This window comes from Lolium perenne, chromosome 3 (assembly GCF_019359855.2).
Source record: "Lolium perenne isolate Kyuss_39 chromosome 3, Kyuss_2.0, whole genome shotgun sequence".
In the NCBI taxonomy this organism is placed as follows: Eukaryota; Viridiplantae; Streptophyta; class Magnoliopsida; order Poales; family Poaceae; genus Lolium; species Lolium perenne.
In genome coordinates, this window is record NC_067246.2 from 190,067,220 (window position 1) to 190,092,644 (window position 25,425).

A 25,425-nucleotide genomic window follows, 5' to 3' on the forward strand; every position below is an offset into this window, starting at 1 on the left:
GGCTGGTGTCCTGGCGAGGCTGACGCGCGTGATCGTGGCGCGGCAGGGGCTCTGCAGCGATGGTGAGCTTGACGGGAGCGCGCAGGGCATGGCGGTCGGTCGTGGACGCGGTCGTCGTCTGCGGTGTTCCCGCGGTCAAGTGGACGTGTCCAGGCGGTGCAGGGTGGTGTCGCGCGTCGACTGGCGCTGAGAGCGAAGGCGGAGGTGACGCGAGGAGGTGGGCGTTGTCACGCTCTGGCGCGTCCAGGGCGCTCGCCGGGCGTGCACTGGCGCGTGTGTGTGCACGTCTGGGCGCGTCTGGCCACGTCGATGCTGGCGCGTGTAGACGTCGTGGTGACCAAGGGAAGGCACGGGCTGGCTCAGGAGAGTACGGAGAACGTCCAGGACATGGTGGAGCGAGTTGGAGGTGAGAGGTGAGGGAGATGGCACGATGGTGGCATGCCATGCCACGGCATGGCATGGTCTGGCCAAGCTGAGCCTCTCCAGTGCTGGGCAAGTGGTGCTACTGGTGCTGAGGGGTGAGAGGAGGTGCCAGGGGTGTAGTGGTGGCTCAGGTTGGACCAAGTCCAATGTAAAATTTCAGCATGGGCTTCATTTTTCACCCTGCCTGCCAGGTGTTTGTGGTAATGCCCGCAAGAAAATAATTTTCGAATTTTGAGGAAATTTTTGGTGGAGTGTAATCATAAATTAAATGGAGCATTTTGGTGGTGGTGGTGATCAAAATAGAATTGGGATGCAAAATCACATTTTGCATATGATTTTGCATATGTGAGTTTGTTCCAACTTTGCTTGATTCTCATTTGAATTTGGTAAGGAATTTGGGGTGGTGGTTTTGGGCAAAGTTGAAGTGCTTGATGTTGTCTTGGATGAGGTGCAAAGAGTTGACCAAGTGTAGAAGTGAAAAGTGAAAATCCAGGGGCTCAAAGTGGGCATCAGGTTAAAATTGGCACATATGACCATAATCATATGTGAGCTCAATTTTGATTCAAATTTGTTTTGAATTGAGTTTGATTGATTTCAAAGGTGTTAATAAGTGTTTAGTATCCATTTACAAGTGATGGTGCAAACCAATTTGGCCTAGATCAAAGATTTGTAAAAATGGCATAGGTCATATGTGAGGGTGAAGTTGATTTTTAGAATTTCTTTTCTATTTTATTTTTATTTGACTTTGGTTGATCAAGTGATCATTGCTAGGGTTTTAGAATGAGAGAAACACATAAACAAGCATCATGGCAAAAGCACACTCAAATAAAATAATAAGGTGAGCTAATATGCATAGTCCTATATGATGAGAAAAAGTTTTTGTTGGCTCTGAATTTTGGATTCTTGAATTATCTCTCTTGTTCCTTTTATTGAAACTTGGGATGTTACATCTTCCTCCCTGAGTTCGATAAACCTTGGGTGATCCACTTAAGGGAAACTTGCTGCTGTTCTACAAACCTCTGCTCTTGGAGGCCCAACACTGTCTACAGGAAAAGGAGGGGGCGTAGACATCAACACTCTCAACATTGATCACATAATAAATAAGTTCTCTTCCTTTGTGCTACATATACTCTTGTTTGATAATGAACACCATTCGTTGTGTAGGGCTACAAGAGCTCCCTCAAGCCGGAGTTAACAAGCGCCACAACATTCGGCATTCATATTTAAGTAACCTTTAGAGCATAATAGATCTTTGCAATTTAAACCGAGTACTAACATAGCATACACACTGTCACCTTTACACTATGAAGGGGGAATGAATCACATCAATACTATCATAGTAATAATTAACTCCATAACCTACAAGAGATTATGATCATAGCCTACGCAAAGTACTACATGATGCACACACTGTCACCATTACACTGTGAAGGAGGAATATACTACTTTAATAACATCACAAGAGTAGCACATAGACTAATAGTGATACAAAACTCATATGAATCTCAATCATGTAAGGCAGCTCATGAGATCATTGTACTGAAGTACATAGGAGAGAGATTAACCACATAGCTACCGGTACAGCCCTTAGCCTCGAGGGAGAACTACTCCCTCCTCATGGGAGACAGCATCGGTGATGAAGATGGCGGTGGTGTTGATGGAGAAGCCTTCCGGGGGCACTTCCCCGTCCCGGCGGCGTGCCAGAACAGAGACACCTGTCCCCCAGATCTTGGCTTCGCGATGGCGGCGGCTCTGGAAGGTTTCTCATACCGTGGCTTTTTCGTATCGAAGATTTAGGTCAGGGACCTTTATATAGGCGAAGAGGCGGAGTCGGAAGGCTGACGAGGCGGTGACACAATAGGGGGGCGCGGCCCAGGCCCTGGCCGCGCCACCCTGTCATCTGGTGGCCCTGTGGCCCCCCTCTGCTGGCTCTCGGGTGTTCTGGAAGCTTCGTGGAAAAATAGGATGCTGGGCATTGATTTCGTCCGGTTCCGAGAATATTTCCTTACTAGGATTTCTGAAACCAAAAACAGCAGAAAACAGCAACTGGCCCTTCGGCATCTCGTCAATAGGTTAGTTCCAGAAAACGCATCAAAACGATATAAAGTGTGAACAAAACATGTAGGTATTGTCATAAAACTAGCATGGAACATAAGAAATTATAGATACGTTTGAGACGTATCATGGCTCAGTACTTCCCTGGACATGCGCCGGTTTTTTGGCTGGACATTTGGCCGGAATTTCCCCAGGGCCGGACTTTTTTTTGGGGGGGGGGGGGGCAGATTATTCGGCCCTAACTTAGGCCGGATTATCCGGCCTGCGAAAGTCACCAACGGCTGGATTTTGAGGGGGGGGGGGGGTATTTATACCCCCTTCTTATACCTTCCTCCTTGCTCAATCATTGCACAAAATTCTGCCAAGCCTCACCACCATTAGAGCCACCTCAACAACACAAGATTTGCAAGATCTCCTCCCTCACCCAACCAAAGCTCTTGCTCTTTGGAGATTTGAAGGAGAAGATACCGATCGACATCCTCACCGAAGCGATTTACATTTCCCCCTCATATGCTTGAGGGCTCTCTTGCTAGTGTTCCTCTTTGGATCCCTAGTTGTCTGTTGTGTTGTTACAGATTTGGGAGCCTCCAATTTGGTTATGGATGTGTGCCCCAAGAACCTTGTAAAGTCCCAGTTTCCACCTCAAGGAAATCCCTTAGTGGAAGTGGGCTAGGCCTTCGTGGCATTGCTCACAGGAGACCTGAGTGAAGCCTTCGTGGCTGTTGGTCTGGCTTTCGTAGCGACCACACTCCTCCGAACGTAGACGTACCTTCTTGCAAAGGAAGGGAACTACGGGAATCAACTCTGTGTCTCCGTGTGCTCCACTCTCGGTTACCTCTATCGTTTATCTCCTCTATATTGTGTAGCCATATATTGCTTAGTCGTTGACCTTGTCATATAGGTAAATGTCAACACCCGGATTTTTAGGTCCAGATGCCTATTATGCCATACATCGCAATCCCAGGAATATTGTTGTTGCGAGACATAACAGTTGATATCATAAGTCATCATTCATTACAAACCATAATCGTCTTACAAAAGTAGATCACATGATCCAATATTACAATAATAGTTGATCTATTGATCAACGAACATCACAAATAGAGGAAGCGAAATAGAGGTGGACTATCTAATCCACAGGCCAACGCTTGACGTTAGAAGAACTCCTAGTTGGTGTAGACGTCCCGCTGGTCGTCATCATCATACTGCTGCTCCCCTTCATAGTCTGCCCATTTGAATAGCCAGGGACACAGCTGTGAGTACTTTTAAAGTACTCGCAAACTAATACTAATGTAAGTACTTATCAATTTTATTCAAGGGGTACTAAGCTCTAGGTTTATTTGCATAAAGCCAATTTTAGTTCATAAGCATTTAATAAAAGACTCGTCATTTGCTAACTAACTCCAGTGGGAACATTAGTGTCATTCCCACAACTTAGTTGTGATTCAAGTCAAGTCACCATTCAAATCTTCAACCTTTTCATGAAACATCTGACAACGGTACAGTATGGCCTTTCCAGTCATCCGTAACCGTGGACATGACTATTCGAATAGATTTACACTCTGCAGAGGTTGCACACTTGTGCCACAACATTTGATTACATCCGTCAGGGTTAACCCTGAATAATCGTAACTCAGTACGCGGATCATCAACCATAACCTTTCACTTACATATCCTAGTATAGGCACCTCTCCCCATGAGCTTGGCCTCCCAGTGAAGACAAACCGTCAGCCTGGGAATTGCACAGGGCTTGGGCCGGACATTCACCTCTTTTCCCATCATTTCACATCATTTCACTTTCAACGGAGGCAGACTCGGCATAACCCCTATGACGCTTGTTTAGAGGGAACCCATACTAAGACACATAAACTTCTAGTTAAGCCCTACCCATAATCAGGTATTGTGGGGGTACTTGTAAATTGGAATGGTATCGCATCCGAACCCAACCATCAGTTTTTATCAAATTCATCATGTCATTCAAGTCACAATCACCTTCAAAATCTTTCAAAGTCATTTCATTTCACATGTTCCCATCTAGAGTAGTCAATTTTATTTGTTAGCACTAGCAACTAGTCATGAGGGTTGCTAACTAGCTTGTATTACCTTAGGCTAAGTTTGATACTCTTGTAGTACTCTATATTTAGACCAAAGTTAACTATAAAAGGAAGCTTTAATAATCAAGGTAAAAACTTGTAAGAATAAAACTTGGGATGGGATCATGAGCATAAGGAAAAGATGAGGGTGCCTTGCTCTAGTAGAGCTTTGCACTTTGCAAGAATATTAGCTTGCCTTGGTTGGTGTACTGATCAAAATGGTCCTCTTCCTCCTGGTAGTAGACCTCCTCCTCCTCTGGATACTCCTCAGTACTAGCGTCTAAAAACAGGTATGAGATAAGAATCACCAAACAAGCTTAAGATCTAGTCTAAGCACACACAAGGTTCACATAATGCTAATCTATCATCACCACATTACTATCATGTTGGTTGACTTTGTTTTCTTCTTAAGAAAAATAATTTCCTCTCATTACAAATATGGATTAGGGTTTCTATTTAGTTCCTTGAGGAAATAATTTCCTCTCATTGAATCTTGTTAAGATTTAATCTCCTCAAATAAATAATATATGAACCCTTGTTGACCAAGGTCAACCATTCATAATCATCATTTGGGGAAAATGATTTAAATAAGGTAAAGTACCTCATGCCATTTAACACTACCATAATTATAATTTAATATCACCCAATAATCCAATATGAGATGATGTAGACCATGGTCACTACCTCATATTAAGTTACTTGGGACAAGATTTAAATGAGAGAAACCTCTCATAAGTTTTAAATAATAGTTTTGGACAATATCCTTGTACTAAAAATAGCCATAGAGCCCTTTATTTAAATTAGGCCATGATCACATAAAGTAACCATGTCATATTTTTGCATAAACATGTAGTGTATGTGAAATGTGATTTATGAGAGTTGGAATCAACTTAAAAGCATTTTTGGTTGATTTTTAATAATTGTTTGAAGTTGTAAAAGTCCCTGCCTTGTTATTTTTGTCACATGAATTCTACAAAGAATCTCATAAGGAGACCAGTGGGGTTGGATAGATCTTTTCCCTAGATTTCCAACCATATGCAATTCATCAATTTTGGTTGAGCAAATTTGATTCTATTTAAATTTGAAAAAGCATCTGCAAGCAATTTTTGATTTAAACAGAAAATACAAATTTGAATTTGTGGGCCTGCGCGGGAAACTAACTGGGCCGAATTGGATTTAAACAGGAGAAGCCAGCTGACAAGGCATTAACTTGTCAATGCCTATGGATTGTAGGCTAGGGTTTAGTTAGAAGTAGAGGGTAAGTAGACCTCGAAGGTTTCAGCCGAAAAGTACTCGACGATTGTGAAAACTAGGGTTTGTAAACAATGATTGATACCTTCCTCGTCCCTCGACTCCCCCTTTATATAGGAGGCGGAGCCGAGGGATTCGTGTTGTACAAGTTACAGAGTCCGGGATGGTTTCTAACTCATCCCGCAAGATTACAAATAACACTTCCTATTACAACTCTAGCTTTCCTTAATAACATCTTGGGCTTCCGAATCTTCTTATTCTTCGGGTAGTGGGCCTTCAGTAAACCCCGGGTACTATCTTCGGCAGGCCCATTTGGGATGCCTATGTCAGTAGCCCCCGAGATTTTGCTTGAATCGTAGGGTCAAGGAAAATCTCCACTGTTTATTTTTATTCGACAGCTTTGACTTTTCTATATTTTTCCTCATTGACATCTATATTGTACAGGGATAATGGTAATTGGGGCTAGTTCATCTGACGGATCAGGTACTAGTTAACTGCTCTAGTGGCAATCCGCAAAAACCTACTTCAAGATCACGTCCCTGGACATGACCTCGGGATACCGGTGTAAACTTCGACAGGTGCCGCTTAAGGTCTTACCATTCTGTCGAGTCCCAGTAAAGTTTATCGGGTACCTAACGCGTCCGTTAGGATTTTTCTTCGTATCTGTTGATACGGATAAAAGTAGCAGAGCGCAGTCTTCGGCGATGCCACGCCCAGCAGAACGGATCTGGGGTCTTACCTTCGCAAACTTGCGGCATTCAGAAATTGATCGCAACTTTGGCGTTCTGAGAATATATTGTCGAGTGCTTTTTCGGCTGTTTGAATGGCACATTTTATCGAGTCAAAGATGACTTATATTGCTCTCCCGATGGGAGTATATGTAGAGTTAATTATAACTCGAAATATACTCTTTTGCTCTTCTATCTTTCTTTTTTCTTTTTCTTTCTTTCTTTTATAATTTCATCGGGCACGCGAGCAGCGTTCCCGATGGGAGTAGCCCCCGAGGCTACAGCCAAGGACTTGTACTTGGGTGTAGGCTCCACGCCTTATGCCGACATATTTCCTTTTTTCTCCCGAAGTTTTATAATTTCTCGGGTGCGCGAACAGCGCTCCCGATGGGAGTAGCCCCCGAGGCTATGAACAAATATTTGTATTTGGTCATAGGCTCACGCCATTTCTATTTTGTCTTTCTAGATCTTTTTTCTTTTTTCCAAAGTAGCCCCCGAGCATTTGATCAGAAACTTGTATTTGATCAAAGGCTCAATCATTATTTTTCCGTGTCGCCTTTTATGAATCTGTTGAGTCGAATTTTTTCTTCTGTCAAGATGACGTTGTTGCTGACGATAGCCACGATTGCCTGTCAAAAATTTGCGACAAGCCTTTTCTCGCTGCCATGCGGGCCCAATTAATCCACTATCTTGACACGTCATGCAAGTGGGGGACACACGTCCTCCGCTTTTTCTGGCGCACGCCCCGTAACGTCCCCTACGTTGAATTACTTTTTTACCCCTGTTGCCACGTGGCTATCATCTGTCACACATTTTCCTTATCCAACGGTTCGTCGATTCACCGCACCCCTACATAAGTTCATCTTCTTCTTCCTTGAGCACTTCCACTCGCGCCGTCCTCCTTCTCTCATCTGCAAATTCCTCCTGCGATCCACAACCTCCTAAGCTCCTCGCCTCCAAGCTGCGAATCTTGCGCCATTGTTGATGCCACCTCGTCGATTGACAAGGCACAGCACGCCGGAGTCCTCCATGGCCGCCGTGGATCTTGGAACGGCGGAGTGGGAAAGATCGAAGATTTCCGCTCAAGACATCAACATGCTCAAGAAGCTGGGGATCAGCAAGAAACCCAAGGCATTGTGCTTCCCCCGTGAGGAAAGCTACCCAACCCCTCCAATGGGGTACCGGGTAAGTTTTGTCGACCACCTCATCCGCGGTCTTTCCGCCCCCATTCATCCTTTTCTCCGTGGACTTCTTTTTATCTACGGTCTGCAACTCCACCATCTTACGCCAAATTCAATCCTCCATATTTCCATTTTCATCACTCTGTGCGAGGCCTTCCTTGGCGTCCAGCCTAACTGGGCGCTTTGGAAGCGCATTTTCTTCTGCCGCCGTAATGGCTCGCCCAGTGTCGCCTATAATATAGGCGGCGTTGTGATTTCTGTTCGACCCACTGTCTACTTCGACGTCAAGCTTCCTGACTCAGTTCAAGGATGGCGCAAGAAGTGGTTGTACATTCAGGAGGAGAACCATGGATGTGCGGAGGACAACATCCCTCCTTTTGATGGTGCCGAGAAAATTTTTCGCCGCCGCTCCTGGGACGCGGAGGCCACCGAAGAAGAAGGGGCGTCGACAGAAAACTTGATGGCTCGTATCCACGAGTTGCAAAATACTCGCGGCAAAGAGTTATCGGGTATCCAAATTACTGCATATTTTCTTAGGACTAGAGTGCAGCCGCTTCAGGCTCGCAAATATCCTCTATGGAGATATACTGGCAACGAGGATGTAGATCGGCTGTCGGTGGATTTGGAGGTCAAAGACTTGGAAAAGCTTGTCCGAAAAATCTCATCTCTCAGCAAAAAGGATCCTGTCCCTGCTTCTTGTCGTGTAAAACCATTCAGCGCCGCCAATCCACTCCCCCAGGTAATCTTTGTCTATTGTCTTGTTGTTGCTTTGCTAACTTTTTTTTTTTGTAACTTCATTTCTGACGTCTCTCCCTATTTTATTTTGCACAGAATCATCCAGACCTTGTCTCGCTTCCTCCTCTTCCTGAAGGTGGAGAAGTCGAAGAAAGGGCCATTGTCACTGATGACAATCAAGAAGCTCCATCTTTTGTGAATGAACCCGTGGATTCTCGAAAATCTGCGGGTTGTTCCGAAGGTACTGCGTCGGCACAATCTCCTCCTCCCGCTGTCTCCCCGAAAGGCAAAAGGAAGAGGAATGATGTCGAAGATTCCGGCACTTCCAAAGCCGAAGAAGTTGATCCTTCACATCAGAAGGCAGCTTACGATCCTTATCTTGAATCCCTCGTCAGCTCGTAAGTCATTTGTATTTCTCCTTATTTCTGTACTCGAAATGTTTGTTTTGTCTTGCTTTTTATGCTGTCGATTTTTAATCACAGCGATGACGAGGAAGAAGTACCAACTGTTGACGTGGCTCCTCGGATGAGCACGTCACATACTTTACTTGCCTCGGATACGCTAGTTGAAGGAGAAGAATCCTCGCCTCCTCAACGAAACGTCGTCACCACTACTCCGCCATCAAGCCCCCTTGCTCCTTCGCCAAAAAGGACAAGGATTGAAACGATCATTGAGCCTGCCCCTCAATTGGGTGGCTCTTCTACTCTGCTCTTGGATGATGTAAGTTATTTTTAATTTTCTTGCCAATATCTATATTTCCTCTATTTGCTTTTTTACGCCTTCACTCTTTTTCCATACCGATGTTTCTCTTTCTTTGTTCTTCTTTGGCAGCCCATGATCAAAGAGCTTATCCGCATCGGATCCCAATTCATTGGGTACCGTGAGTATGCTAGCAGAACTGAAGGTAATAACTTTTTTGCTGTCGTTGTTTCTGACTTCTTGCTCCTGTCGTTTATCGCAATTTTTGACCCTTTTTTTTATTTCGACAGAAAAACTTGCAGAGGCCAACAAACGTGCCGACGCACTTGCTCAAAAACTGGAGGAAAGTGAGGCGGCCCGCAAGAAAGCCGAACTTGTTGCTAGCGAAGCCAAAGCAGAGGTTGATGAAGCCAAAGCAAAAGCTGCTAGTGTCGAGGAACTGCAGAAGAAACTTGAAGATGCTGAAACTGCTTTAAACGAGCACAAAGCCGCACAGGCCACTCGTGAGCAGGGGATCCTTGATGGCGTGTAACTCACACGTTCGTTGGGAACCCCAAGAGGAAGGTATGATGCGCACAGCAGCAAGTTTTCCCTCAGAAAGAAACCAAGGTTTATCGAACCAGGAGGAGCCAAGAAGCACGTTGAAGGTTGATGGCGGCGGGATGTAGTGCGGCGCAACACCAGGGATTCCGGCGCCAACGTGGAACCTGCACAACACAACCAAAGTACTTTGCCCCAACGAAACAGTGAGGTTGTCAATCTCACCGGCTTGCTGTAACAAAGGATTAACCGTATTGTGTGGAAGATGATTGTTTGCAGAAAACAGTAGAACAAGTATTGCAAAAGAGATTGTATTTCAGTATAGAGAATTGGACCGGGGTCCACAGTTCACTAGAGGTGTCTCTCCCATAAGATAAACAGCATGTTGGGTGAACAAATTACAGTTGGGCAATTGACAAATAAAGAGGGCATGACCATGCACATACATATTATGATGAGTATAGTGAGATTTAATTGGGCATTACGACAAAGTACATAGACCGCCATCCAACTGCATCTATGCCTAAAAAGTCCACCTTCAGGTTATCATCCGAACCCCCTCCAGTATTAAGTTGCAAAGCAACAGACAATTGCATTAAGTATGGTGCGTAATGTAATCAACAACTACATCCTTAGACATAGTATCAATGTTTTATCCCTAGTGGCAACAGCACAACACAACCTTAGAACTTTCTGTCACTGTCCCAGGTATCAATGTAGGCATGAACCCACTATCGAGCATAAATACTCCCTCTTGGAGTTACAAGCATCTACTTGGCCAGAGCATCTACTAGTAACGGAGAGCATGCAAGATCATAAACAACACATAGACATAACTTTGATAATCAACATAACAAGTATTCTCTATTCATCGGATCCCAACAAACGCAACATATAGAATTACAGATAGATGATCTTGATCATGTTAGGCAGCTCACAAGATCCGACAATGAAGCACAATGGGGAGAAGACAACCATCTAGCTACTGCTATGGACCCATAGTCCAGGGGTAGACTACTCACACATCACTCCGGAGGCGACCATGGCGGTGTAGAGTCCTCCGGGAGATGAATCCCCTCTCCGGCAGGGTGCCGGAGGCGATCTCCTGGATCCCCCGAGATGGGATCGGCGGCGGCGGCGTCTCAGTAAGGTTTTCCGTATCATGGCTCTCGGTACTGGGGGTTTCGCGACGGAGGCTTTAAGTAGGCGGAAGGGCAGGTCAGGATGGGGCACGAGGGGCCCACACCCTAGGTCGGCGCGGCCAGGGCTTGGGCCGCGCCGCCCTATGGTGTCGCCACCTCGTGGCCCCACTTCGTCTCCTCTTCGGTCTTCCTCGGAAGCTTCGTGGGCAAAATAGGACCCTGGGCGTTGATTTCGTCCAATTCCGAGAATATTTCGTTACTAGGATTTACGAAACCAAAAACAGCAGTAAAATGACAAGAATCGGCACTTCGGCATCTTGTTAATAGGTTAGTTCTAGAAAATGCACGAATATGACATAAAGTGTGCATAAAACATGTAGATAACATCAATAATGTGGCATGGAACATAAGAAATTATCGATACGTCAAAGACGTATCAGCATCCCCAAGCTTAGTTCTGCTCGTCCCGAGTAGGTAAAACGGTAACACAGATAATTTCTGGAGTGACATGCCATCATAATCTTGATCATACTATTTGTAAAGCATATGTAGTGAATGCAGCGATCAAAACAATGTATATGACATGAGTAAACAAGTGAATCATATAGCAAAGACTTTTCATGAATAGCACTTCAAGACAAGCATCAATAAGTCTTGCATAAGAGTTAACTCATAAAGCAATAATTCAAAGTAAAGGCATTGAAGCAACGCAAAGGAAGATTAAGTTTCAGCGGTTGCTTTCAACTTATAACATGTATATCTCATGGATAATTGTCAACATAGAGTAATATAATAAGTGCAATAAGCAAGTATGTAGGAATCAATGCACAGTTCACACAAGTGTTTGCTTCTTGAGGTGGAGAGAAATAGGTGAACTGACTCAACATTGAAAGTAAAAGAATGGTCCTCATAGAGGAAAAGCATCGATTGCTATATTTGTGCTAGAGCTTTGATTTTGAAAACATGAAACAATTTTGTCAATGGTAGTAATAAAGCATATGTATCATGTAAATTATATCTTACAAGTTGCAAGCCTCATGCATAGTATACTAATAGTGCCCGCACCTTGTCCTAATTAGCTTGGACTACCAGATCATCACAATGCACATGTATTAACCAAGTGTCACAAAGGGGTACCTCTATGCCGCCTGTACAAAGGTCTAAGGAGAAAGCTCGCATTGGATTTCTCGCTATTGATTATTCTCAACTTAGACATCCATACCGGGACAACATAGACAACAGATAATGGACTCCTCTTTTATGCATAAGCATGTAACAACAATTAATAATTTTCTCATTTGAGATTGAGGATATTTGTCCAAAACTGAAACTTCCACCATGGATCATGGCTTTAGTTAGCGGCCCAATGCTCTTCTCTAACAATATGCATGCTTAACCATAAGGTGGTAGATCTCTCTTACTTCAGACAAGACGAACATGCATAGCAACTCACATGAAATTCAACAAAGAATAGTTGATGGCGTCCCCAGTGAACATGGTTATCGCACAACAAGCAACTTAATAAGAGATAAAATGCATAATTACATATTCAATACCACAATAGTTTTTAAGCTATTTGTCCCATGAGCTATATATTGCAAAGGTGAATGATGGAATTTTAAAGGTAGCACTCAAGCAATTTACTTTGGAATGGCGGAAAAATACCATGTAGTAGGTAGGTATGGTGGACACAAATGGCATAGTGGTTGGCTCAAGTATTTTGGATGCATGAGAAGTATTCCCTCTCGATACAAGGTTTAGGCTAGCAAGGCTTATATGAAACAAACACAAGGATGAACCGGTGCAGCAAAACTCACATAAAAGACATATTGTAAACATTATAAGACTCTACACCGTCTTCCTTGTTGTTCAAACTCAATACTAGAAATTATCCAGACCTTAGAGAGACCAAATATGCAAACCAAATTTTAGCATGCTCTATGTATTTCTTCATTAATGGGTGCAAAGCATATGATGCAAGAGCTTAAACATGAGCACAACAATTGCCAAGTATCACATTACCCAAGACATTTATAGCAAATTACTACATGTATCATTTTCCAATTCCAACCATATAACAATTTAACGAAGAAGAAGCTTCGCCATGAATACTATGAGTAGAAGCTAAGGACATACTTGTCCATATGCTACAGCGGAGCGTGTCTCTCTCCCATAAAGTGAATGCTAGGATCCATTTTATTCAAACAAAACAAAAACAAAACAAACCGACGCTCCAAGCAAAGCACATAAGATGTGATGGAATAAAAATATAGTTTCAGGGGAGGAACCTGATAATGTTGTCGATGAAGAAGGGGATGCCTTGGGCATCCCCAAGCTTAGACGCTTGAGTCTTCTTAGAATATGCAGGGGTGAACCACCGGGGCATCCCCAAGCTTAGAGCTTTCACTCTCCTTGATCATGTTGCATCATACTCCTCTCTTGATCCTTGAAAACTTCCTCCACACCAAACTTAGAACAACTCATTAGAGGGTTAGCGACAATAAAAATTAACATATTCAGAGGTGACACAATCATTCTTAACACTTCTGGACATTGCATAAAGCTACTGGACATTAATGGATCAAAGAAATTCATCCAACATAGCAAAAGAGGCAATGCGAAATAAAAGGCAGAATCTGTCAAAACAGAACAGTTCGTATTGACGAATTTTATCGAGGCACCAGACTTGCTCAAATGAAAATGCTCAAATTGAATGAAAGTTGCATACATATCTGAGGATCACTCACGTAAATTGGCATAATTTTCTGAGTTACCTACAGAGAATTTTGCCCAGATTCGTGACAGCAAAGAAATCTGTTTCTGCGCAGTAATCCAAATCTAGTATGAACTTTTCTATCAACGACTTTACTTGGCACAATAAAACACTAAACTAAGATAAGGAGAGGTTGCTACAGTAGTAAACAACTTCCAAGACACAAAATAAAAACAAAGTACTGTAGGTAAAAACATGGGTTTTCTCCCATAAGCGCTTTTCTTTAACGCCTTTCAGCTAGGCGCAGAAAGTGTGTATCAAGTATTATCGAGAGACGAAGTGTCAACATCATAATTTGTTCTCATAATAGAATCAAAAGGTAACTTCATTCTCTTTCTAGGGAAGTGTTCCATACCTTTCTTGAGAGGAAATTGATATTTTATATTACCTTCCTTCATATCAATGATAGCACCAACAGTTCGAAGAAAAGGTCTTCCCAATATAATGGGACAAGATGCATTGCATTCAATATCCAAGACAACAAAATCAACGGGGACAAGGTTATTGTTAACGGTAATGCAAACATTATCAACTTTCCCCAAAGGTTTCTTTGTAGAATGATCAGCAAGATTAACATCCAAATAACAATTTTTCAGCGGTGGCAAGTCAAGCATATTATAAATTTTCTTAGGCATAACAGAAATACTTGCACCAAGATCACATAAAGCATTACAATCAAAATCTTTAACCTTCATCTTAATGATGGGCTCCCAACCATCCTCTAGCTTTTTAGGAATAGAGGCTTCGCGCTCTAGTTTCTCTTCTCTAGCTTTTATGAGAGCATTTGTAATATGTTGCGTGAAAGCCAAATTTATAGCACTAGCATTAGGACTTTTAGCAAGTTTTTGCAAGAACTTTATAACTTCAGAGATGTGGCAATCATCAAAATTCAAACCATTATAATCTAAAGCAATGGGATCATCATCCCCAATGTTGGAAAAAATTTCAGCAGCTTTATCACAAGCAGTTTCAGCAGTTTTAGCAGTTTCAGGCAGTTTCTCGCGCTTTGCATTAGAAGTGGAAACATTGCTAACACCAATTCTTTTATTATTAATGGTAGGAGGTGCAGCAACATGTGTAGCATTAGCATTACTAGTGGTGGTAATAGTCCAAACTTTAGCTACATTCTTCTCTTTAGCTAGTTTTTCATTTTCTTCTCTATCCCACCTAGCACGCAGTTCAGCCATTAATCTTATATTCTCATTAATTCTAACTTGGATGGCATTTGCTGTAGTAGTAATTTTATCATGATGATTTTCATTAGGCATAACTTTCGATTTCAAAAGATCAACATCAGCAGCAAGACTATCGACTTTAGAAGCAAGTATATCAATTTTCCCAAGCTTTTCTTCAACAGATTTGTTAAAAGCAGTTTGTGTACTAATAAATTCTCTAAGCATAGCTTCAAGTCCAGGGGGTGTGTTCCTACTATTATTGTAAGAATTCCCATAGCCGTTGTCATTATTATAAGGATATGGCCTATAGTTGTTACTAGAATTGTTCCGGTAAGCATTGTTGTTGAAATTATTATTTTTAATGAAGTTTACATCAACATGTTCTTCTTGTGCAACCAATGAAGCTAACGGAACATTATTAGGATCAATATTAGTCCTATCATTCACAAGCATAGACATAATAGCATCAATCTTATCACTCAAGGAAGAGGTTTCTTGACTTAATTTACCTTCTTACCTTGTGGAGCTCTTTCCGTGTGCCATTCAGAGTAGTTGATCATCATATTATCAAGAAGCTTTGTTGCTTCACCAAGAGTGATGGACATAAAGGTACCTCCAGCAGCTGAATCCAATAAATTCCGCGAAGAAAAATTTAGTCCTGCATAGAAGGTTTGGATGATCATCCAAGTAGTCAGTCCATGGGTTGGGCAATTTTTAACCAAAGATTTCATTCTTTCCCAAGCTTGAGCAACATGTTCAGTATCTAATTGTTTAAAATTCATTATGCTACTCCTCAAAGATATAATTTTAGCAGGGGGATAATATCTACCAATAAAAGCATCCTTGCATTTAGTCCATGAATCAATACTATTCTTAGGCAGAGATAGCAACCAATCTTTAGCTCTTCCTCTTAATGAGAAAGGGAACAATTTTAATTTTATAATGTCACCATCTACATCCTTATACTTTTGCATTTCACATAGTTCAACAAAATTATTAAGATGGGCAGCAGCATCATCAGAACTAACACCAGAAAATTGCTCTCGCATAACAAGATTCAGTAAAGCAGGTTTAATTTCAAAGAATTCTGCTGTAGTAGCAGGTGGAGCAATAGGTGTGCATAAGAAATCATTATTATTTGTGGTTGTGAAGTCACACAACTTAGTATTTTCAGGGTTGGCCATTTTAGCAACAGTAAATAAAGCAAACTAGATAAAGTAAATGCATGTAACTAATTTTTTTGTGTTTTTGATATAGCAAACAAGATAGTAAATAAAGTAAAACTAGCAACTAATTTTTTTGTATTTTGATTTAGTGCAGCAAACAAAGTAGTAAATAAAACTAAGCAAGACAAAAACAAAGTAAAGAGATTGAGAAGTGGAGACTCCCCTTGCAGCGTGTCTTGATCTCCCCGGCAACGGCGCCAGAAAAAGAGCTGCTGGCGTGCAGTTGACGTGGGAGTTAGAAATCTTTGTGGTGTAGCTTTTCTTCAGTTCCCCGGCAACGGCGCCAGAAAAAGAGCTTGATGGCGTGTAACTCACACGTTCGTTGGGAACCCCAAGAGGAAGGTATGATGCGCACAGCAGCAAGTTTTCCCTCAGAAAGAAACCAAGGTTTATCGAACCAGGAGGAGCCAAGAAGCACGTTGAAGGTTGATGGCGGCGGGATGTAGTGCGGCGCAACACCAGGGATTCCGGCGCCAACGTGGAACCTGCACAACACAACCAAAGTACTTTGCCCCAACGAAACAGTGAGGTTGTCAATCTCACCGGCTTGCTGTAACAAAGGATTAACCGTATTGTGTGGAAGATGATTGTTTGCAGAAAACAGTAGAACAAGTATTGCAGTAGATTGTATTTCAGTATAGAGAATTGGACCGGGGTCCACAGTTCACTAGAGGTGTCTCTCCCATAAGATAAACAGCATGTTGGGTGAACAAATTACAGTTGGGCAATTGACAAATAAAGAGGGCATGACCATGCACATACATATTATGATGAGTATAGTGAGATTTAATTGGGCATTACGACAAAGTACATAGACCGCCATCCAACTGCATCTATGCCTAAAAAGTCCACCTTCAGGTTATCATCCGAACCCCCTCCAGTATTAAGTTGCAAAGCAACAGACAATTGCATTAAGTATGGTGCGTAATGTAATCAACAACTACATCCTTAGACATAGCATCAATGTTTTATCCCTAGTGGCAACAGCACAACACAACCTTAGAACTTTCTGTCACTGTCCCAGGTATCAATGTAGGCATGAACCCACTATCGAGCATAAATACTCCCTCTTGGAGTTACAAGCATCTACTTGGCCAGAGCATCTACTAGTAACGGAGAGCATGCAAGATCATAAACAACACATAGACATAACTTTGATAATCAACATAACAAGTATTCTCTATTCATCGGATCCCAACAAATGCAACATATAGAATTACAGATAGATGATCTTGATCATGTTAGGCAGCTCACAAGATCCGACAATGAAGCACAATGGGGAGAAGACAACCATCTAGCTACTGCTATGGACCCATAGTCCAGGGGTAGACTACTCACACATCACTCCGGAGGCGACCATGGCGGTGTAGAGTCCTCCGGGAGATGAATCCCCTCTCCGGCAGGGTGCCGGAGGCGATCTCCTGGATCCCCCGAGATGGGATTGGCGGCGGCGGCGTCTCAGTAAGGTTTTCCGTATCGTGGCTCTCGGTACTGGGGGTTTCGCGACGGAGGCTTTAAGTAGGCGGAAGGGCAGGTCAGGATGGGGCACGAGGGGCCCACACCCTAGGTCGGCGCGGCCAGGGCTTGGGCCGCGCCGCCCTATGGTGTCGCCACCTCGTGGCCCCACTTCGTCTCCTCTTCGGTCTTCTGGAAGCTTCGTGGCAAAATAGGACCCTGGGCGTTGATTTCGTCCAATTCCGAGAATATTTCGTTACTAGGATTTCTGAAACCAAAAACAGCAGAAAACAAAGAATCGGCACTTCGGCATCTTGTTAATAGGTTAGTTCCAGAAAATGCACGAATATGACATAAAGTGTGCATAAAACATGTAGATAACATCAATAATGTGGCATGGAACATAAGAAATTATCGATACGTCGGAGACGTATCAATCCTCAAGCGCCTGAAGTCGCAAAATCGACGCTTCCAAGGTAATGTTATCGATCCCTTCTATTTTTATGGGACCTGCTTTTTTCTTGTTTTTGACCGACGTTGATTCCCTGTTGCAGGTCAAACAAACCAAGAGTTTGAGCTAGAGAATCCTGACAATGATCCCCTCCTGGACACACTTTCTTATTTGGAACTTCATGGATCCAAAATTCGTGAAGGCGTGATGAATGCTGACGCAGGGTTGTCGAAGTTATTCCCCTACTTCTTCCCGAAGAAAGAGGAGCCCAAGACTTTCCTTGCCCTTGCTCAGAGCTTCAATCCATCAGAGGATCTTGGGCTGAAAATGCGCCAGGAGAACATGAAGATTGCCGTCGAGAGCACTGTTGCCTTGTCGCCGATGCCCAAAGAAACCGTTGGATTTGGATGAAGGTTGGTGACACCGATCAGATAGAGCAATCAAGATGGAGGTCGTTGATTAAAGCAGCCAAGCCCAACACGAAGAAAATCCTGGCCTATCTCGGGATCAAACCATCTTCAACTCCTAGCTCATCAAGGCCGGAGGTCTAGTTGCATGCCTCTTTGTTTTTTGCTTTCTCTGTTTCTTTTGCCCTTGTCGCCAATTTAGCTGTGGCGACAATTATCCTGGTAGTCCTTTAGGAGAAACTTCTTTTGTAATGCCTATGTAAATATTTCTAGAAATTAATGAAATTCCCTCTGGCACTATCATTGATCCTGGCGCTTTCTTTTCCAGTTAATATTTGACAACTATTCGACCAATCCTTGCTCTGCCGATGCTTCTCCTGCTTCTTCTTTCTCGAAGAAAATGCTAATCGATGATAACCCCCTCGAAGGTTCTTCAAGCAAACATTCGTCGGAAGATTTGCAAGAACTTCGACAACAACTTCAATCCATGAAAAAACAAACTCTTGCGATGATGGAACAATCTCGGAAAGCATCCGAACAAGAAAAACTTGCTCTCCAACAAGCCAAAGAGGCTATAGCTGCCAAGGATACTGCTGTATTGGAAGCAAAAGGAGCCACTACCCGAGAAAATAGCATGCTCGAGCTAATGTTGGAGGCTAGCACAGATATGTTAGGTATGTTTTTCCAACCTCGCAGTGCCTCCTCTTTATTTTGCTGTGCCCCCCTTCAAATTTCTTGCCTTGTCACTTAATAGGCTCGGTTCTTGATGCTGCCGCCGAAGATCGAAGAGTGAACGAGAGAACAAATCTTCTCGTCAATCTTTCCCTTAACCATGGCTCTTTATTCTGGGCCTCCCACAGGCAGACCCGACAAATTGTCAGGTTTCAAGATCGTGCTTGCCAAGTGCGCAAATTTCTCAATTTTTGCACGACAACATTAACCCTTGTTTACAAAACTTTGTTTCCTCGGAATGAAGTTCCCAAGACTCTTCCTGAATTGCTGGAGGTTTTCAGAGATGCTCCCCGCATTCATAATTTTGTGCGAGCTCAGTTGACTGCTGGAGCAAGGTTCGCCATGATTATGATAAATATTTGCCATCCAAAATTAGACCTGATGAAGATTGTTGCTGATTGCCTGGCCAAGAAATCGCGGCAAAAAAATTATATTGACTCAATCAATGAGATGGTAACTCCTGTGGCCGAGTCGATGATAGATGAGCTTCTTCGGATGGACTCAGAATTCTTCGTCAAGGGGTCCTATGCTGAGCATAAAACAACCAGAAGTTTGTCCATAGATAGTATTTTAGGCTTTGACTGATTTGTACTATATTGGATGACATTATGTCTGTATCTTTTTTGATTTCCGAAGAAATTTGTTGTATATTGTAAACTGCTCTATATTGTTGGAGCCCCCGAGCCTTCTGGCTAGAGTTTGTACTGTTTTTTCCATCTCGAAGACTTTTCCTCTTGTCGTGAGGAGATATCTTTACTTTTTCACCGAATAGGTTGCAAGCCTCCGAGTATCTTAATGTCGAAGTTCTATATTTTTGTTGCGAGGTATCTTGGACCAAAGCAATAAGATTCTTGACGTGTACACTATATTTATAATTTTGTTAGCTTCCGATATTTTGCGAGGTATTTAGTGTACCAAGGCGAAATATTTTGGTAAGTATAATTTGTCTATATTGTACGTATTTTAAGACTTGAGGGCGTTGAGCCCCCGAGCGTGTCGAAGAATAAAAAATATATCTCCACTATCTTTATTATATTGCAGCACCGCGAGCCCGCCTCATTAAAAACCTTTCTGGCCCCACTCGGTGCCCCGAAAAGGAAAAGAGTGCGTCTGAAAACTCGCGGGCGTTTCAGTACATTGTATTTTTACAGAGAAGGACTATATTTCGACTCTAGGCGTAGAACCGCCTGAGCTGTGCTACGTTCCAGGGGTTTTTCTCGGGAGCCCCTGTCTTCTTGTCCTTGATCCTGTATGCGCCTCCGTCGATGACTTCCGTGACAACGTAAGGTCCCAACCATGGTGATTCGAGCTTCTCAGTAATTTTTTGGTTTAACCGCAAGACCAAATCCCCAACTTGAAAAGATCTTGGTCTTAACCGTCGACTGTGATAGTTTTTGAGGTCTTGCTGGTATTTGGTGACTCGTGAAAGTACTTCATCGCGAGCTTCGTCGAGTGCGTCCATATCATCCTCCCGAGCTTTTTGTGATGTTTCTTCGTCATACTCTGTTACCCTTGGAGAATCATGCTCTATTTCAATTGGTAGTACTGCTTCGGCTCCGTGGACGAGAAAAAATGGAGTTTCTTGTGTCGCCGTATTTGGTGTTGTTCGGATGCTCCACAAAACACTTGGCAATTCCTCTGGCCAAGTATGTCGAGCTTTTTCAAGCGGTCCTAGCAGGCGCTTTTTGAGGCCGTTGCAGATGATACCATTGGCTTTCTCGACTTGTCCGTTAGTTTGCGGGTGCCCAACTGACGCAAAGTGCAATTTAATGCCTACTTCTGCGCAGTATTCCTTGAATTCCTTGGATGTGAAGTTTGAGCCATTGTCTGTAACAATACTATGAGGCATGCCGAACCGAAAAACGAGGCCTTTCACAAACTTTATGGCCGATGCTGCATCTGGTGAATTTATTGGCTTCACTTCTACCCACTTGGTGAATTTGTCGACAGCGACCAGCAAGTACTCATACCCTCCAGGCGAAGCTTTGTGCAACTTGCCCACCATATCGAGTCCCCATTGGGCAAAGGGCCACGACAATGGTATTGGTGTTAGTTCTGCCGCTGGAGAGTGAGGTTTTGCGGCAAACCTTTGACACGCGTCGCAAGTTCTTACTATTTCCTTGGCATCCTCGATTGCTATCAACCAATAGAATCCTGCCCGAAAAACCTTGGCTGCAATAGCTCGACTACTTGCGTGGTGGCCACATATTCCTTCGTGTACATCCTTCAGAATTATTCTTCCTTCTTCGGGTGTGACACACCTTTGCAGGATGCCTAAAATACTTCGCTTGTATAATTCCCCTTTGATCACTGTAAAAGCTTTGGATCGTCGAATAACTCGCCTTGCCTCAACTGGATCATCGGGTATTTCTTTCCTGAGGATGTATGATATATATGCTTGCATCCAAGGAATTTGTACCATCATCACAATCTCTTGGTCCTCTTCATCCTCCGTGGTTTCTTTGAGGGGCGTCGAAGTTTTCTCTTCTTTTGCTTTTTTCTGCACCTTTTTTGGTTTCGTGGATCTCTCCGCTATTTCTTCCCAAAATACTCCTGGCGGGATTGGGAGGCACTGCGACCCGATATTTGCGAGAACGTCGGCTTCATCATTGCTCAATCTACTGATGTAATTTACCTCGCATCCATCAAACAGCTTCTCGAGCTCATTGTACACCTCCTTGTATGCCATCATGCTATCATTGACTGCGTCACATTGGTTCATAACTTGCTGAGCCACCAATTGTGAGTCGCCAAAGATTTTTAGTCGAGTTGCACATAGCTTTCGCCATCTTCATCCCGTGTATGAGGGCTTCATATTCTGCTTCATTATTGGATGCATTAGGGAACGTCATCCGAAGGACGTATTTCAATTTGTCGCCTTCAGGTGATATAAGTACTACTCCTGCGCCGGCTCCTTCTGCTCTCTTGGACCCATCAAAGTTCATGGTCCAAGTTCTCGACAAATTTGGTGGTCCCGTGTTTTGTAGCTCCATCCACTCTGCAATGAAATCTGGCAGAACTTGCGACTTGATTGCCTTTCTTTTTTCATACGTGATGTCCCGAGGGGAAAGTTCTATTCCCCAAAGGGAGACACGCCCTGTAGCTTCTAGATTGTTCAGTATATTTGAAAGAAGTGCTTCGTTGACTACTATTATCGGGTGTGCCGAAAAATAGTGGCGCAATTTCCTTGCCGTTGCAATTACTCCATATGCTAGTTTCTGGTACTGCGGGTACCGCTGTTTGGAAGGCGATAAAACTTCACTGATGAAATATACTGGCCTCTGCACTCCATGGAGTTTTCCTTCTTCTTCTTCTCTTTCAACAACTAACACCGTGCTAACCACTTGGGGCGTGGCTGCAATATACAGCAGGAGAGGTTCCTTTTCTTTCGGCGCCACCAAGATTGGTGGTGTCGAGATTGTGCGCTTCAAATCCTCGAAAGCTCTGTCGGCCTCTTCGTTCCACTGGAATTTCTCTCCTTGCTTTATCAGAGCGTAAAATGGTAACGCTTTTTCTCCCAGCCTGGCGACGAATCTGCTCAAAGCTGCGACTCGCCCAGTTAACTGCTGTATTTCTTTCAACTTTGTTGGCTTCCTCATTGTAACGATAGCTTGTATTTTGTCGGGATTTGCTTCAATTCCTCTTGCTGAAACTAGAAACCCCAGAAGTTCTCCTGCTGGGACGCCAAAAGAACACTTCGTCGGGTTCAGCTTGAGGCAGAATTTGTCAAGGTTGTCAAAGGTTTCCTTGAGATCCTCGATCAGCGTTGCCCCCTTTTTTGATGTTATGACGACGTCGTCGATGTATACTTGCACGTTTTTCCCGATCTGTATCGCCAAACACTTCTGCATCATCCTCTGATATGTTGCTCCCGCGTTTTTTAGACCAAAATGCATTGTTCTGTAGCAAAACACGCCGTAAGGTGTTATGAACGTTGTTTTGGCCTCATCATCTTCTTTTAGTCTGATCTGGTTATAACCAGAGTATGCATCCAAAAAGGAAAGACGTTCACATCCTTCCGTGGAGTCGATGATTTGATCGATCCTTGGGAAGGGAAAGTGATCCTTAGGACAATGTTTATTGAGACACGTAAAGTCGACGCACATGCGAAGGACTGTCATGTGCTTCTTCGGCACCATCACTGGGTTAGCTACCCATGTGGCTTCTGTAGATATCTCTTTGATAAAACCAGCATCCTTGAGTCGATCTATTTCTGATAGCATAGCTTTGCGGTTTGGTTCCGAAAAACGCCGCAAGGGTTGTTTGATTGGTCTCGCGAGAGGATCCAAGTTGAGGTGGTGCTCGGCAAGTTCCCTGGGTACTCCTGGCATGTCAGCTGGACACCATGCGAAGATTTTCCAGTGCTCACGGAGGAACTTGACGAGCGCGCTTTCCTATGCGAGATCCATATTTGTTGCAATGGACGTCGTCTTTTTCGGGTCTGTCGGGTGAATCTGCACCTCCTTAGAATTTTTCTCGGTATTGAAAGTTGATTCTTTATTTGGCCTTCCAACGTCTGGCAGCACGTCGTAGTCAGTCATACTTCTTGACGCCAAATATTCAGCTTGCATCCCGAAAGTTTCTGATATCCGATGAAAATCCTTATCGCACTTATCGGCTAAGGCGAAGCTTCCTTTGACTGTGATTGGTCCCTTTGGTCCAGGCAGCCTCCACAACAGGTATGTATAGTGTGGTACTGCCATAAATCTAGCATATGCTGGTCGTCCCAACAAAGCGTGGTACTGCGACGAAAAATCCACGACTTCAAATTCCAGCCTCTCGATTCTATAATTCTCTCGGGTTCCAAATTGAACGTCGAGATTGATCTTCCCCAATGGATAACTTGGTTTCTCCGGTGTGATACCGTGGAACCTTGTGTCTGTTGGCTTTAAGTTCGCTAAGGATATGTTCATCTTCCTCAATGTATCTACATACATAAGGTTTAAGCTGCTGCCGCCGTCTATGAACACTCGAGAGACATCAAATCCCGCAATAACTGCTGGTAAAATAAGTGCTGACTGTCCTGGTCGAGGAACTTGCTGCGGATGATCTGCTATGGTGAAGCCAATATCTTGCCCTGACCAATTAAGATACTCGACAGTTGGTGGAGGCATTTTTTCTGCCATAAACACCTGTCGTGAGATTACTTTCTGAGCTCTATTGGATGGCCTTCCCTTCTGAATCATCGACACCGCTCCGTTAGAGTTAGGATCAACATAAGGTGGTGGTGGAGGTGCTGCCGCTATTCTGAGCTGATGTCGATTGTCTTCTGTAATCGCGGGAGGAGGTGGCAAATGAATCTCGCTTCTGGGTTCTCGAGGATTTCTCTGTGCTGCCCGAGCGTTAGCGTGCTCTGCCCACCTTAACATTGCCTGGAAATTGCGACAATCTTTCTGCAGGTGTCCTGACTGTCTTTTTCCGTTGCTGTCGAGGAAAAAGTGCATCTGACACGGCCCATTCATCATTTCTTCGGGGGACACGAAAGGCCTCGGGAACCTAGGCCCGCTATTTTGCCTGTTGTTTCGAGAATCGTCCCTGTTATCGCCTCGCTGCTCACTGCTTCTCTGATAATCATCTCTGTTGTTTCCTCCTGTGTTTGCCCGAAAACCTGCCGAAATTTGTCCTGGAGCATCATAGTTCGGGTACTGCCGAGGAAATCGTCGCCTCGGTTGATAATTTCGACCACGGTCTTCCTCTGGCGACCTGTGCCGTTTGTTGTGGACAGCATCTTCTCCATCTGCCCATCTGTTGGCTATTTCCATTAATGCGGATACTGTCTTTGGGTTGGTTCTTCCCAAGTCCTCGACAAAATCTCCACGCCTGATTCCTGCGACAAACGCATCTATCGCTCTCTCGTCAGATATATTTTCTGCTGAGTTTTTGATGATGTTCCACCTTTGGATATATTTTCTCATTGGCTCGTCCGGCTTTTGTCGACATGCTCTCAACTCCTCCAACGACGCAGGCTTTTTGCATGTGGACCGGAAGTTCTTGACGAACACGTCCTCGAAGCTTTCCCAGCTGTCGATAGATCCTGGAGGAAGTTTCTTTATCCAAGATCGTGCGGCTCCACTCAAATGCACCTGGATGCTTTGCATAGCTGTTGCCCTAGTTCCTCCTGTGAGCTTCACCGTCTCAAGATAATCAACTAGCCAGTCCTCTGGATCCTGAAGGCCGTCGAATTTCTTGAAGTTGTCAGGTAACTTGAATCCTGAAGGGACTCGAGTTTTTCGGACTCTCCTCGTGAAGCACGGCAAGCCACACATATCCTCGTCGTTAAGTTCTGGGGATTGCCGATGTTCCCTTCTGCCTTGCCGCGCTCTGTCGACCCTTGCTTGTGCTGCCGTGTCTCTTGCTCC